Genomic DNA, 13,221 nt, shown 5'->3' with positions numbered 1-13,221 from the left:
CCTTGGAAAACAGACCTGGCATTCACCAGCATCTTCCGTGCAAGCAACCCACTCCAGACAGGAGTTATAGGGCCAATCTCAGTGGGCTTTTGTGATTCATTCCCAGGAGGCAGCTGCAGGCATCCTTGCACAAGAGGAATGTGCCTGTTTGCAAGACAAACACACTCGTTATAACTCAGGGGGGCATAATAAGATGCTACCAGGGCTGCATCCCCTCCTAAATCCTAAAGCAGGCAGGTACTGTAGCTACAAAGGAGGGATAAAGGTGCTTGGGAAGCTGACGGAGGGAAGCTGCCTTTCACAGCACTCTCTTATGGATGCAAAGGGCTGGGATAAGGCCAGCATTTGGTAGGGCACATTTCAGCCCTTGGGGAGGCACCGCCTCTCCTCTTGCCTGGCTGAAAGCCTCAGGCACCTTCAAAGAGCAGGAGGAATAGGGTTTACCAGATTACCCCTAAGCACCTGCAGACCTTTGTGAGCCCGGTCCCGGGCTCAGAGTGATGTGATTGATGCGTAACTTACACCCCAATTAGTGGCCAAGTGCTTCTGGGTTTAGCAGTGGGATATTGGCTTGGCCTCTGGTTTGCACCACCAGGGACCACGATGCCACCACAGCATGAGGACGACTCGCCTTCACCCTGCCCCGAGGCCACTGGGCTGCACTGGGTCCCCAGCTCTGCTTCCCACTGCACCTCCACTGCCCTTTTCCAGGCGGCGTGTTATTGACTGTTATTTTGCCACATTCCTCCTTTCCCGTCTCTTTCTGAAGCTAAACAACATCATCAATTCCCATCTCTTTATATCGGGGTATCTAATAAGATAATATCAACTCTAATTTTCCCCTTTCTTCCTTCAGACTCATTATATTTCTCACAAACCAAACCCACTCTTTTGGAGACCTCCGTGCACTCTGCTGTTGATATAATGCTGCCTTTACACGGACAGTACCAACATCATAAGCACATATGTTCTTCCTTTTTTTGTTATCCCTTTAAAAGGATTATTCCAAAGCCAATTCTTGCAATTGCATCCCAGAGAAAGAGCCCGTCCCCCAGGGGTGTTTCATGAGGGGAGCAAGGAAAGCACAGCAAGCACTGGATGCTCACCATGGTGTATGGAGCATCCCACAGCGCTCCCTGCCAGCTGAGCTGCTTGGGATGATGCTCTGCTTTTCCAAAGGCAATCTCCAACTCCTGCCTCTTGGAATTGCATCTTCTTAGGTGGTACTTTTGGCCATCTGCAATCCAGAGGAAAGCAAACCTTCTGTTTGAGGGTGTCCTCCCAAAGCTACCCTGAGCAAAGGCAGGATCCCAGGCCGCCGCTTGCATGGTGAAGAGAAGTAAAGATGATTTCATAAAAGTCAGGCTGTTGAATTTTATAGCATTTAAGTCAGCAAAAATGCATCAGACAATTATATTGCACTTAATACTGGGATAATGGAACCACGAAAGATGTATGTTTGCATTTTGTAAAATTAAACTGTATGCAGTTATTTATCTTTTACCTTAATTGTTTGAGCTTGTTTCTAATGTAAACTGTTGTAATTTTAAATAAATATAATAGAAAAAACTTTCCTAGGTATCGGAAATCCAGAGTAAATTTACTTTGCAAATAGGCTTTGTTGGGGATGGTTTGTGCTGAGGATCTCGACCTGACACTTTCATTCAAAACTATTTTGACTCCTTCAGCGGAGGCTCTATCGCTCCTGAGAGGATGTGGAGAGCTTCAACAGAGGAGAGGAGCTGGCTGGGTGAAGGACTGCAGGTGAGCTGGACCCTGCAGCAGGTCTGGTGTGCTCATTGATCAAGAAGACACAACGTAGTGTTGGATCCTGCAAACAGGGAGCCCTGTGCCTGAGGAGGACCAAGCAAGCTCCTGCTGATGGCCATAACCTGCGCGATCCAGCTCTTGACTTGTTGACCTTCGCATCGCTCGTCTACAAGAGACACGTAAAAATAGGACTGAGCATGGCGGGGCCCGTTTTATGGGTCCGTGTCCTACAAGGTTTGAGTGGTTGAAAGCAAAGGACTTCAGGTCTTTCATCTTCTGTTGCACCACAGCCAAGTATTAATGGTTTGGAAAACATGCCCAAGCGTGTCTTCCTGCTGCCATCGGGTATCTGAGCGCTCGCTTCAGTTTGAGCAATGGCTTCAGGACTCCCAGCAGCAAGCAACGATGTTAGGATCAGGTTTTCAATAAAGTCTATCATCATGCCATGTAAAAATCCCAATTATCCGTACTGAGAAAGTACAGTTCCCTCTTTGTGGCATTTTGAGGAGTTTTAGAGATGATCTTGGTTAAGCCCAAGATGTTGATTAAGGAGGTGAATGCAACTGTTGACTTAGCCCTCGGGGGTTGTTATAAATGTGTCTGTTTGTTTTTCCAGTACCTCGAGGGAAGGCTCCAACAAAGGCAACGCGCTGGGTTGAAAGGTAACCCAAGTGATTAATGACATATACATTCAGCATGACGTCTTTATCACGGGGTGGTCTCATGGATTCCCAGTTGAGCAACCTGCAAAGTGGGAAAAGAGATTGTAAAAGTGAAAGCCCAGTGAAAATTAATTCATTGCTGAAACACCAGTGTCAGACCCCTTCACGTACCTGGAACAGCCCCATCTCGCAGCCCCATCTCACAGGGCTCCTGTGGCAGCTCTGTAAATCATAAGTGATTTTCCTTTCATAGCGTGCAGTGAGTCAAAAAAGGTAAAATAGGAATGCTGGGGTTGGTTCAGGCTTGTCAGCTGCATATGCCAAGAGGATTTTTTGGATGACTGCAGCCCTCTTGACAAAGGGAATTCATCAGGGGGAGTTTAAGATGGGTCAGGGCGCCAGCAGATGTGCCCATGGGTTGACTTGGATTGCTAAACTCAAAAGCTTCTCTGTGGAAGTCCCAGTTCCTGTACTATAACCGCCCCTGATACTCCAGTGAGGCTACAGGGCAGGACTGAGCTTGTACACGTCGGGTACGGCAATTCCAAAACCCCATCCCAAAAACCTGCCCTAAGCCCTCTAGGATCACAACAACTTGGCTTTGGTGTGGATGGCCCTGCTTTGGATCACAGATCTCAGACAGTCAGATGTTTTCCTTGATTTCCCTGATATCCACTATGCATATGATGGAAACAAGAAGGTGCTGGGAGGGAAATACCTTTGAACATCAGCTTTAGGGAAAAGGCAAATTCTATGCAAATTAAGGCCCCCATTATCTCTGAGACAGCGTAAATCCATCAAACACCCATCAGAAACCTCGTCCTGAAACTGGGCCCCTGCTGCTGAGCCACCTCACAGCAGCTAAAGTGATGCTGCGGGTCCCTCTGCACCCCTCAGTGGTGGCTGCTGCTCTTCTTTGCCTTCGGTTCCTTTAGATGGCACCATCCTCCTGTGCTGGTGCCGCGCTGGAGCCCGGCTCCATTAGTATTCACACTGCGAGGAGAGGAAAATTCCTTCATTATGGAGCGGCGGGCACGCGCGGTAATTGAGGTGGTGTCAGCAACTCCATTATCAGCTCTGGTTCCTACCAGGGGGAAAGGTTCACGTGTGTGATGCTGGCAGCCACCTTCCTCCTTTTTATAGGCATCACTGGGAGGATAATCTTTAGATACCACCTTCCTGCGTGGCAGCCTGTGGGACAGGTCCTGGTTTGGGGAGATTGGATTATTCTGGCTATGGAGCTGGGCTTTCAAGAACTGGGAATGGGCAGCAAAGGGCATCCTGGACCATGGGCCCCATACGAAGCCCACCAATGTGCTGGGGGATATGGTGAGCTGGGCAGTGGGTCCCTGGGGCTTCAGTAAGATGCTTTCCCACCTGCAAGAGGTCAGGCCAGGCAGGTTTGGGCACTCTCACTAGCCTCAGCCCTCAGGTTAGCAAGAGGTTGGATGGGTACCAGGACAGGAGGCAGGAGAGAAGGGTTTATAGGTGCATGTATCCCCCTGCAGAGGCTGAGCACCGACAACGACCGAGAGGTTGATCCAAGGTGGCCTCAGTGTGCTGCAGGGCAGTCCCAAAGGGTGAGGAGCATTTGGTCCCATGCACACCGTGCTCTGGGTGCTCTCCATGGAGCAGAGGTTTGGCCCTCGCTCTAATCAGCCACTTGGATCAAGGGAAAGAAGCCTTGGAGGGAGAGGATTGAAGCGGGAGATTTGGACCATGGAGGACGTGGTTGGTCTAAAGGGACCATTCTCACCTGAACTAATGGACCTTTCTTCATCGGGCAGCCTCTTGATTCCTGCCCTGGAGCTGAACATCTGCAAGCCCAAAACCTCAGCAAAGACCAAATCCTTCTTGCCCCTGTACTCTGCTCTGGTGAGACCCCACTTGCAGCACTGGGTGCAGTTCTGGTGTCCCCAGCATAAGCAGGACATGGAGCTGTTGGAGCAAGTCCAGAGGAGGCCACGAGGATGCTCAGGGGCTGCAGCACCTCCTGTATGGAGACAGGCTGAGAACATTGGGGCTGTTCAGCCTGGAGAAGAGAAGCTGCGTGGAGACCTCAGAGCAGCTTCCAGTGTCTGAAGGGGGCTACAAGGATGCTGGGGAGGGACTCTTCATTAGGGACTGCAGTGATAGGACAAGGGGTAACGGGTTAAAACTTAAACAGGGGAAGTTCAGGTTAGATCTAAGGCAGAAGCTCTTCCCTGGGAGGGTGCTGAGGCACTGGCACAGGGTGCCCAGAGAAGCTGTGGCTGCCCCATCCCTGGCAGTGCTCAAGGGCAGGTTGGACACAGGGGCTTGGAGCAAGCTGCTCTAGTGGAAGGGGTCCCTGCCCGTGGGAGCAGGGGTTGGAGCTGGAGGAGCTTTAAGCTCCCTTCAACCCAAACCAGGCTGGGGTTCTGTGATTCTAAATCCCACCCTGTGCTTTGCGCTCCAGGAAGCTGCCTCTTGCCTTTCTTGCTGGAAAGTAGCTCATCTCCACAGAGCTCCAGTAACATCATCATCACTGGGGCCCATCTGGCAGAGCTCTTGCTCATCTCTTGTCAGATTAAAGCTCAGAAAGAGCAGGGATGACCTTCTACAAGGAGGATAGAGCCATGGGGAGTCACCCTCATCGCTAAGGGGTTCAAAAGGAGGTGAAGCCAAACTCAGGCAGGTTTTACCCAGGTCATTCAAGCTCAGGGACAGCAACTGAGCCAGCACCATGCTGAGGCTATTCCTCACCTAAGGAAATCCAGGATAGGGATGTGGGTGCTGATCCCTGCTTTACTGCAGACCCAATAGAGTACAGGCCAGATGTCCCCTGGGCAGGGAAGAAGGGAAAAGTCACAGTTTTATTTCTTTCAAAAACTCCTTTACAGAAAACCACCACATTTTGGAAAAAAAAAAGAGAGAAATAATCTCATTTGTGGTCAAAACTCAGGGAGAACGTGGCCAGAGCAGGAGCTGGGAGCCCCGAGCCTTTCTCACAGTGATGTTTTCCCTCTCTTTGGGGGGTTTTGATTTGAATACCACCTCAAAACCAACAGCACATGAGCCTTTTGCCCCAGCAGAGCCTGATTTTGCCCGTCCCCTCCCTCCCTCCCTGGAAGCAAAGTGCCCCCTTTTTGCTAATTCCTGGCTGCCCTGAAACAATGCAGCAGCGGGAATTCCCGGGGTCAGCCCAAATCCCTTGTTCTCCCGGCCTGCTCCAGGCCCCCAGGAGCTGCAGCCTTGTTCAGGCTTTTAGAAGTGCAAATAATCCCTATAAATGGGGGGGAACAGATCAAGCGATGGGGCAGGAGCTCTCCCCACGCAGCCTGGGAGGACACGGGGCAGAGCTGCTTTTCCCTGCTTGTTCCTCTGCTCGGGATCATTTTTGGCTTTGCGAGGTTCCCTCATTCAACCTCATGAATTCAAACGGTTCTTAAACACGCTCTGGGCCCAGGCAAATGGCAATTGCAAAGTGTTACCATTATAGCCACGGCGTGTGCTGTCGTTAAAGCATGAATCAGCCCCGCATTCACGCTGGGGGTGCCAGTCCGGTGGCACTGATGTGTTCCCCCCCAGGCTCGGTGTGTTTAACCCCATCCAAGAGCGCTCGGTCCACTTGCGGAGCAGCACAGACATTCCTGGCAGTGGCATTTTTAGGCAGTCAAAATAAGCCTGAAAACATGGATGGTTTTAGTGAGGTGGAACCAAACCCCACTGGAACCCCCTCCTCAGCAGGACCAGCGACCCCGCACGAGTCGCCTTTATCTCCCTCTGCCTTTTGTTCCCCTCCAAGCCTTTGTCTATGCCGAGCCCACGCTGCTCCTGGGGCCGGGATTGCTGCCTCCGGAGCAGTCGGTGCCCGGGCACCGGGGATGCTCTGCTCTCTCCCTGCCTTCCCAAACCAGGGTCCCTCCAACCTTCCCTGTGCCCATTGAGCACAATCACCTCCCCGTGCTCATTCCATCGCGGCCCCATGCCTTGCAGCCAGGTCTGCATTCCGGGATGAGCCCGCGGCATCACTGCAGCAGTTGGTTTATTCAGTTACCTGGGAAAACGGGGCTTGCTTCCTCTCTCTCCTGTGTTCCAATGACTTTCTTATTTACTGGTTCAGTTGTTTTCTCTCATCTCTGTTAAATCCACAAAGTCACTCGCTGAGCATCGCACACCGCGTTTTGACCCTTTATTAGGCAGTGCTTAGCTGACGGCAGGAGAAAATCTCCGTCCCTTCCTACATGTATCTTCCTTTTGGATGATCTGACAGAGCAAGTGGGGGGGTGGGAAATGCTCCGTGCAGTTTAAACAGCCTGGAAGTATTTTAATTAACCATTAAAGTTTCATATTTCCTCCCCACAACGACAAAGAGCAGAAGGGAAAGGAAGGGCTGTTGAATTACACGTGCCACCTGAAGGGCAGTTATTTGTAGGGGATGCTGAGGAAAGGACGAGTGTAAACTTAGGAGAAGTAAAAGAACAGCCAGAGGGTGACAATAACAACTGCTGGGAAAATCAAACTACCAAATGCAGCATTTGAACGTGTTGATCTCCAAACAGATTCACCCTCCCCACTCCCGCTGCAGCCGGAGTTTGCAGCTCCTCGGGCTTTCCCTGGAAGCAGAAGCAGTGATTTAGGGACCGGGGGGAAGCTCCTTCCTTTTCCCACCCTCTCCAAAGCTGCGGAGATTCTCATTTGGGAGCGGATGGGAACAATTTTGTCCCCGCGACCCTGCTGTCTAACCCTGTTTGCTGAGTTACGCCGGGTTTGCTGACAACTTCTACTTGAGTAAATTGTATTTAGACAACAATATATTTCATTCAGGTCTTTTGCAATGTCTGGACCAAGGTCAGTTTTATATTCTACTGAAATCATAAAGTGACACTTGAGATAAACAGAATGTTTACTCTCTCCATGTGAGCTGAAGCTGATATGTAAATTTATCCTTATTCTGTCATCAAATTTGCATTTACCCTCTTAGTCAAACACTACAGGGTTCCAAATCAAACAGCTTTAATGGTGGTCAACCCTTTATGACCGATTGCCATATCAGAGAGAAAGAAACGGCAATTTAGATTAAAATGAAAAGAGTAACACAACATAACGAGCGTCATCCGGTTTTCCATAATTGGATAAACTTTTCATCCGAGTGCCTGGTTTGGATGCTTGGCTGCCCGGGAAGCAATCGCCGTATTCTCCCGGTGTTGTTCTAGTCCCTTTATCTGCCCTGCACAGACCGTACTCACCTGTCATGGTTTTTTTTTCCTCTGATCAAACAAGCCAAGTGCCACTAAACAAATTCTGGCCTGGGTTTTATTTCATCTTCCCCCTCCCATTTACATAAAAGAAGGGGACTTGATTCACTGCGATGCGCCCTCGGGTTTTCCTTCTATCTGCAAGGCTCAGGTCGGGGGGGCATGAAACTTGGCAGGGTGATGGGAAGCCCGAAAGGTGGGCTTTGAGGTCAGGCTGCTTCTTCGTGAAGGATTGCAGTATGCTGCTGACAGCTTGCTTCCAGGAACCAGAAGGTACCTGGTGCCATCGCAGCCTGATGCCACGGGGATGGGCTGGGGAAAAGTAAGGCCCTTGGGCAGGAACTTCTGCAAAGTCTGACTGCAAAATAGTACATGGGAAAACACAACCAAGGACTCAGAGTGACACTAGAAATCCTCCAGGAAATAATAAAACAAGGAAGATATTTAGCAGCCAAATAGCACATAAATAGACTCATGGGATGGTTTGTGTTGGAAGGGACCCGAAAGCTCATCCAGTTCCAACCCCCTGCCACAGGCAGGGACACCTTCCACTAGAGCAGATTGCTCTGAGCCCCATCCAAACAGGGGGGTTATGAACTGAGGGATGTTTTCTGGGCCCTGAATGCCCCACAGTGCTAAGCTGAGACCCCACAAGTCATTTCACATGTGCCTCTGAGAGCAGGAGAAGGATCACTGCTTTATCAAGCCAGCACCCAAAGGGAAAAGGTTGAGATTTGTCAGTCACAGTGAACATTTTGGCTGCTGTAAGGAATGAAAGAGGAAATGGGGTTTGAAGCCCGAGCTCCAGCATCAGCTCGGACAATGCAGCAGGAGCATTGCTCCCAAAAGGCGCTCCCTGGATCTGCGGGGCAGGAAGAGAAAGAAAGGAAGAAAAGAACACAGGAGGCACGTTTGGCCGCAGCTCTCGCTAGGTAACGGCAGGTTTGGTGCCTGGAATGCCGGAGCTGTCGGACGGCTCCATCCAGCATCGCAGCCGCACCGGCGCGGGCTGCTCCGAGCTGCAGCCCTCCCCTCCTGCAAACAAAACAAGCCCCCAAAACACCCCACAAGGGAGGCAAAGAACGAGGAGAAAGGGATAAAGAGAAGGGTTAAAAAAAATAGGGAGGAAAAATAAAAGAAAAAAGGCAGGAGAAGGGGAAAATAAAGAGAATTTTCCTTTTCAGCGCGGCTGTCAAATGGATATCTTCTAGTGGGAGGGCTGGGAGGGAACAGATATCTGCCTCTCTCCGGAGCCTGCAAGTATTTCTGCCATTCATGAAGCCAAGGGATGCCACACACATTCTGTTTGTTCAACATAAGCAAACAGATTGTAAACTGGCTGATAATTTTTGTACTGACAATGTCATTTACAGCTGTCAGCCTTTTGTCTGTCATGTTTGCTTTATTCAAATATGAACCAAGTGGACCTCCCTTCCACCGCTTTCTTCTGCATTAAAATCACATCAATTCCGTTCCATTCTGTCTTATCTAAAATTCATTGGAGGCCAATCACTTGGATGAATGCTTTGGGGTTTCCATGGAGGCAAGAAGTCTAGTGTGGACTTCAGGGGATTAGGAAGTTTCAGATTTAAAGCCTTGAAGTGCACGTTTCTTTCAGTTCTTTCTTTTGATTGCGGAGGAAGGGGAAGGGGAAAGAAAAAAGAGACAAGAAAATGATCAGGAAATTTCAAGATAATTTTATTTTTCCAAAGCACCCCCAGCAAGAAGAAATCCCCCTTTTTCCGTGCCTGGACTCACTCAGCTGCGGAGCTTTTCCTTAAGCACTATTCATGGCTGTGATCCTCCCAGCTGAGCTAAAAGGAATATACTGTACCGGCATCTTCATCCCTCCCTCAGCATCCTCAACAGGATGCTGGCCACCGGCTCCTATAATAAATTCAGGCCCGTCTTCAATTAGATTGATTTGGATCCAGCTGCTTCCCATGGTGCTGCCCGCAGGTCTGGAAGCATCTCCCTTTGTTAATAGAGGTCACGGCACTTTGTGTTAAATAATTCACATCAGACTGTGTGTCTGTGTGTCTGTCTGTGTGTCTGGGGGCAGCTGCAGATGTTGCTGTGAGCCCCACGCAAGCCCATGCACCTTTATAGCAGCAAACTTGTCCTCAAAGAGTATTTATTTTATATCAGTGCCTCAGGTGCTGAGCTCGTGTCCATCAGGAAGGAGCCAGCACCAGTGGGATGAATTCACAGTGACTTGTTTTATCTTTGAGCCTCCCAACATGATTTTGGGGTTGATTTTCAGAGCTGGGCATCAATTTGGAGCTGATTTTCCTGGGCTGTTTGTGAGTCAGATACCTGCTGCCAATCTCAGGTTAAGATCATAGAATCATAGAATGGGTTGGGTTGGAAAGGACCTTGAGGTCATCCAGTTCCAACCCCCTGCCACGGGCAGGGACACCTCACACTAAACCAGCTCACCCAAGGGTCTTTCCAACCTGGCCTTGAACACTGCTAGGATGGGACGTTTATCACTTCCTTGGGTAAAACAGCTGACAGTGGGAGTAGCCAAATCATAAACTGAGCATAAATATCTTGGTTTTACATACAAGATGGGCAGAGGGAGAATGGATCTGTTTGCCCAGGGAAAGCTGGGTCTGGGAAGCATACCCTTCCTGGCTGTCCCACCGGGATGAGGACATGGTGATGATTAAAGTCATCTTTTCCCCATCTTCACTCATATTCCTTTCCCTGCACCAAGTGATTAAAAGCCTCGAGTCAAACCTCAAAGAGAAGAAGCCCCAGACTGGTTTGGTGAGCATGAAATATTCAAAAATGTGCCTTTTATTTACCTTCTGGGCCTTGAAACTTGATAAGTGCTCTTGGAGCCTGGCTTGGAGCCCCCATTGCCATGGCAGGGAGGCAGAGCCGAGCCTCCCGGCACAGCACTTGACCCTGGCACAGAGGCAATGTGGCCACTGAGCCACCCCAGCAATGCTGGCACCCCTGCACAAATGGTGATGCCAACGGCAATGGCAATAGCCAAGGTTGTTTTGGGCTAACCCAACAGTTGCAGAGGTTCTCCTGCAAACCCATCATAGAACCCCAGCCTGGTTTGGGTTGGAAGGGACCTTAAAGCTCCTCCAGCTCCAAGCCCTGCCACTGACAGGGACCCCTTCCACTAGAGCAGCTTGCTCCAAGCCCCTGTGTCCAACCTGGCCTTGAACACTGCCAGGGATGGGGCAGCCACAGCTTCTCTGGGCACCCTGTGCCAGCGCCTCAGCACCCTCACAGGGAAGAGCTTCTGCCTTATCTCCAACCTGAACTTCCCCTGTTTCAGTCTGAACCCATTACCCCTTGTCCTGTCCCTACAGTCCCTAATGAAGAGTCCCTCCCCAGCATCCTTGTAGCCCCCTTCAGACACTGGAAGCTGCTCTGAGGTCTCCACGCAGCTTCTCTTCTCCAGGCTGAACAGCCCCAGTGTTCTCAGCCTGTCTCCATACAGGAGGTGCTGCAGCCCCTGAGCATCCTCGTGGCCTCCTCTGGACTTGCTCCAACAGTTCCATGTCCTCCTTATGCTGAGGACCCCAGCACTGCACCCAGTGCTGCAAGTGGGGTCTCACCAGAGCAGAGCAGAGGGGCAGGATCACCTCCTTCTCCCTGCTGGTCACGTTCCTTTTGACACAGCCCAGGATACGGTTGCTTTCTGGGTTGCGTGCGCACACCATCCCTTCTCCTCCCACCAGCCCATGGGATGGGACTTGTCAGGTCAATCTGGTGGTGGCTCTGGCCAGGTTTTGGGGGAGGCTGAAGGGTTTCCCTCTGCTAGCAGCTTCCTCGGAGCTCTGCAAAGTACATCTCAGTCAGAGCTAATATCGCAGTGACCCTCTTCACTGATGCAGATTGAGCAGGGAATGTAAATGCCATGTCTATCAATCCAACCAGCTTGCCTCTCCTCCTCGGTGCCTCCCTGTAACCTCACTTACGCCTCAAGCTCGCGTTCGGTCAATAAAGCCGGCACACACCTACAAATACACAGCACCCATCAACAAACAAACAAGCCCAAGCAAACAGGCAAACAAAACTAATCAAGACATTCCTCCCAGCAGCCAGGAAGGGAAGGAAGGGCTAGCGTTGCATTTATGATTTCTGCTTCCAAGAACTGCTGAGCTGCTCCCACATGAGGCAGTGGGACGTGCCCCGGCCAATACAAAGGTCCTCTCTGGGGTTCCTCATGCCTTTGGAGGCTCCATGTTCCACCACCCAGCCCTGGGCAGAGGTGATGCTTTAGCATCAGACGCTTTTCCCCATCACATTTACAGTGTGCTCAGTAACAAATGTTTTCACCTGGGATTTATGAAACGACCCCATGTCATTTCAGTCACCAAGAGGGTGATGTGGTGGGTCTCAAACCTACCTGTGCCAACAACTTCTCACACTGAAATTGCCAGGCACCAGCCTGCTCCACATCAAGGATAGGTCATGCAAAACCAGGACGGGAGCTCTGGCACTCACAGCATCAGGGACTGCTTCAAGAGCACCAACCACTGCAGCAGGAACTCCAGAAGGGGCTGGAATAAACCAGCACCACAAGGGGAGGATCTGTGGGAAAGCTCTCTGAGAGTTATTAAATATTTACAAACTGCTTGTGCTCGAGAGGCCCTTTCTGAAGGCTTGAGGAGTATTTGGGAGGGGAGCCCTATGTGCTCACCCTCACCCTGGAGCATCTCCCTTGGGCTGGAGCAGGCTGGGGAGGACCTCAGGTGTGATGCTCGTGGTGCCCCCATGTCTCTTGTCCCATGCTGCAGGGGGATTGAGGGCTACAAGCTCTTTGGGGTTATTGATAGAGAAAGTCAGGGTAGAAATAAAGCCCCTGGTTAATTCATGCCCATCTCAGACTGGATCAAGGTTATGCAGTTGTCAGGCTCAGTTTTGGGTCAAGACCAGGCATAACTGGGCTGAGGGGCTGGGGGATGCAGAGCCCCCGTGTCCAGTGAGGGGCTCAGCATCGGCTCATTGCCCAGGGAGCAACCGCAGCGCTGAAGGCAGCGCACGCCTTCCTCTGAATGACTTCTAAACATGAATGCGAGCTCTAAGCTGACCTTTCGCGTTTGGTGTTTCATATTTGGGAATTGTCTTTATCTCCCCTTTTCTCTCCTTTTACTTCTTCTCCTTTCCACAGCCCCTCCAACTCAGGAAACTTTGGAAATGACAGAGATTGTTCCCTTGTAACCCTGGTGCATTTAAACGGTTTCAAATCCCAGCGCTGGAGCTGCTGATGGGTTTTGTTCCCTTGCTGCTCGGGCTCATCTTCCTTTCAAGTTGGGGTCTTTCTTCAAAATTACAAAAGGGAAAAAAGAAAAGGGAAAAGTGGGAAGGAGCTTTTCCCCATCATTTGTCTTGCCGCGTATAATGGTAGAAAAAGAAAGGGGGGAGAGGAGAGGAAACTTTTCCTTTGTTTCAATAATGTCTCATTTCAATTTGAAACAAAACTCAATATGTGTGTGTGCTGCTTTATAAACTCCAAACCTCAGAGAAAATCAGAGAATGGAAACGGCCCCCTCGGTGGGCGCTGCCTTGAGAAACGGGCTTTTAACTGGTGCAGTCGGAAC

The sequence above is a fragment of the Pezoporus flaviventris genome, unplaced genomic scaffold, assembly GCF_033815535.1.
Source record: "Pezoporus flaviventris isolate CSIRO_AGI_PZ_B2104156 unplaced genomic scaffold, CSIRO_AGI_Pfla_v1 ptg000031l, whole genome shotgun sequence".
In the NCBI taxonomy this organism is placed as follows: Eukaryota; Metazoa; Chordata; class Aves; order Psittaciformes; family Psittacidae; genus Pezoporus; species Pezoporus flaviventris.
The sequence above is the reverse complement of the archived record's forward strand: the minus strand, read 5'-3'. Positions refer to the sequence as shown.